Source organism: Capricornis sumatraensis, chromosome 18, assembly GCF_032405125.1.
Source record: "Capricornis sumatraensis isolate serow.1 chromosome 18, serow.2, whole genome shotgun sequence".
NCBI classification, from domain to species: domain Eukaryota; kingdom Metazoa; phylum Chordata; class Mammalia; order Artiodactyla; family Bovidae; genus Capricornis; species Capricornis sumatraensis.
Genome location: NC_091086.1, coordinates 66,929,920 through 66,933,470, shown reverse-complemented (window position 1 = coordinate 66,933,470; position 3,551 = coordinate 66,929,920). Strand labels below are relative to the sequence as shown.

The 3,551-nt window shown below is 37.0% G+C and overlaps 1 pseudogene; it reads left to right on the top strand.

Annotated features, from left to right (window-relative positions):
- The first annotated feature begins 1,744 nt into the window (after positions 1-1,744).
- On the top strand, positions 1,745-2,955 carry LOC138094467 (heterogeneous nuclear ribonucleoproteins A2/B1 pseudogene; annotated as a pseudogene).
- Positions 2,956-3,551: the final 596 nt, after the last annotated feature.

The following is a 3,551-nucleotide window of genomic DNA, read 5'->3' as shown; positions in this document are numbered from 1 at the left end:
GACTCCATCTTGGGCTTCCCTAATATAATATAGCTTCACTTTGCTGTATGTATTGAGTATATTGACATATTTTTAACACTGCTGCTAAGCTGCTAAGTCACTTCAGTCGTGTCCAACTCTGTGTGACCCCATAGATGGCAGCCCACCAGGCTCTGCTGTCCCTGGGATTCTCCAGGCAAGAAGACTAGATAACTCCAATCACCTTTGTGATAATAGACAATACTTCAAGGTAATCTTTGTTTAGAGATAAGGTGTTAACTTTACTTTAAATACTTTTATTCTTTCATGAAACATTTTACCATGTTTATTTATCCTTTCATTCAATTAAGTGAAAAAGTGGAAGCCGCTCCATTGTGTCTGACTTTTTGCTATTGCACGGACTGTAGCCTGCTAGGCTCCTCTGTCCATGGAATTCTCCAGGCCAGAATACTGGAGTGGGTTCCTGTGCTCTTATCCAGGGGATCATCCCAACCCAGGGATTGAACCCAGGTATCCTGCATTGCAGGCAAATTCTTTACCATCAGAGCCACCAGGGAAGCCAGTCACTCAGTTAAATGACCCTCATTTATGAAACCTGTATGCAAACCTTTGGAGTAAACACTTTGAGAAAGACCAAGCTAAGGAGAAAATGAAAACACCTGTCAAATAGCTAATCCTGGTAGATGTGTAGCAACTAAAACTCATATTTATGCCACTACCATAAGATTTAATACAAATAACATGAAGAAAACAACAAAAATGAGCTTTTTGAAACTAAAGGTTGTCTAAAGAGGCAGATTATATGTATATATGGTGGCGAATCAGAAAAGAAGATGTGTATACAGTTGAATTCCAAAGTATTTTTAAGATATAAAGAAACTTAGAACCAAAATAAAAAGAAAGAAAAATGAAACAAAGCAGCAGTAAGAATTATTGATTGTACTTGGGAGAGGATTCTCACTTGTGAGAGTGGAGTGAGTGCCTCACAGGAAACAGAAAAGTTGTCTGTGTGATTAATTTGAGTGGACTGGGTAGAGTGTCAGGCTTTTCTACTGTATGTCTCATCTTACTCTTTCTGTGTTGTACAAAAATATTTTTTATTAATCTTTTCAGATAATTCATGCTATAAAATTATGTATTTTACATAAAACAATTCTCATTTTATCACATTATGATAATTCTTTTTGGTTTTGTTGAAATAAATTTTTTTTTGGAATTGTACTTTGAAAAAGCATCTTGCATGGTAAACTCTCTCAATTGCAATATGTCCTCCTATGTAAATGTTAATTTGACCTCAAATGTTAATTTTGATCTTCCTAAATGGGAAATTCAATATTGTCTTATTTGAGAAATTTTAAGATATTTCTCTGCTAATTTTCTAAAAGTACACTTTATCTAACAGGATTTTAAGGTTTACAAAAGAATCGCAAATATAATGCCAAGAGTTGTCAAATATTCAGATCAAATAACACACTTTTCTGTGTGTATAGTACATTTATTACAATAAATATACCATTATTGGTACATTATTATTAATCAAACTTATTTTATTCATATTTCCTCAGTTGTTCCCTAACGCCTCTTTTCTGTTTCCAGGCACTTCCATCAGAATACCTCATCACAATTAAGTTATCACATTTCTTTAGTCTCCTCTTTTTTTTGACAATTCCTTAAACATTACTTGTTTTGATTGGCATGGGTTAGACATTTTATAGAATGTCTTTCAAATGGGTTATATCTGATAACTTTTTCTCATAATTACATCATGTTTATTTGTTTGGGGAGAGGCATAGCAAAAAGGTAAAGGGCAATTGTCATCCAACTGTATCAAGAGTACAAATTATCAACACGGCTTATGACTGCTGATGGTGACCTTAACCATCTGACTGGGGAAGTGTTTGAAAGATTCTCCACTATAAAGTATTGTTGACAATTTCCAGTAAGTCAGATTGTCTGCATCTCAGGAGAGGTCGAGGACAGCTCTTGGCAGATAGAGGATCCTATATTGACCAGTCTTGCAAGCTGGCCCCTTCTGGAAAATTGGAAGGTGCTCAAGACTTGATTCAAGGCCTCCAGAGGTAGGAGCGGCATCAGCAGGCCCCTGGGGAGGTTCCCACAGGTGCTATTCCTGGACCAGCAGAGGTTTTCACTGCAGGGCAGGACCTGTTGAGTCTCTGTTCATTCCCTGAGGTCTCTCTTAACTTCAGCTGCCGAATTTTGGCTGAAGTGAGTTAATCCGCAATGGAGAAAACTAAAATCTGTTCCACTGAAGAGAGAAAAGATAGGAATCAAACAAATTCATAAACTTTATTGGTGGCTTGAGCTCTGAAACCACAGAAGAAAGTCTGAGGATGCGCCCAGTAATGGGGAGAACTCGTAGACTGTGGTCATAAGGGACCTTGCAAGTCAAAAATCAAGAGGGTTTAGCTTTGTAACTTTCTCCTCCATGGCTGAGGGGGCTGCTGCCGTGGCTGCCAGACCTCATTCCACTGACGGGAGAGTGGTTGACCCCAGACATGCTGTTGCAAGAGAGGATTCTGAAAAACAGGGGTCTCTTGTCACTGTGAAGAAGCTCTTCACTGGTGGAATTACAGAAGACACCATGGAGCATAGTCTTAAGCATAAATTTGAGAAAAATGGAAAATATAGAAAAATCGATGCCATTGAGAAAAATTACTGACAGGGAGTCTGGGAAATAAAAAAAAAAAGAGGCTTTGGATTTGTTAGTCTTTTTGATCATGATCTTGTGGATAAGATTGTGTTGCAGAAATACCATACCATCAATGGTCATTATGTAGAAGTCAAAAGGCTTTGTTGAGACAGGAAATGCAGGAAGTCCAACATTCTTAAAGTAGAAGAAGAGACCACTTTGGTTTTGGAGATTATTTTGGTGGGCTAAATACTTTGGAGCCTGGATCAGAAAGAAAATTTAGAGGAGGAGCTGATGGATATGGAAGTGGTCCTGGAGAAAAATAAACAAATAATAGTTATTATCTTTTCCTCTTTTCTTCCTGGACTCTTTAGAAGAAAGTCACTATGTGCAGCTCCCATTAAGGAGTAGGGTGTTAAGCTCTACCATCTTGAAAGGGGAGCATTTACATAAATTATCTGGATCATCTTCAGTTTTATTGAGGTACAACTGACAAAATTATAGTTAAAGAGCATGATGTGGATTTTTCCCACTAAGTAATTTAAATATCTACCATCTCACTTATTTACATTTTTTTGAGGGGAATGAGAATATTTCAGTTCTACTTTTCAGCATATTTAAGTATTTAATGCATTATTTTCAACTATATTCACTATGACCTATTAATATATTAGACCACAGACTTTATTATTACTGAAATTTTGTACTTTGTTACCAACCTCTCTCATTTCACCCAGCCAAACCCCCCAACCCATGGCAATCACCATTCCACTCTCTGTTTATATGGGCTAAATACTTCTTTTAAGTTTCACAAATAAGTGATAGCATGTAGCATTGTTTTTCTCAATCTGACGTTTCACTTAGCATAAGGCCCTGCAATTTCATCTGCATTGTCACAAATAACAAGATTTCTCCTTTTTCA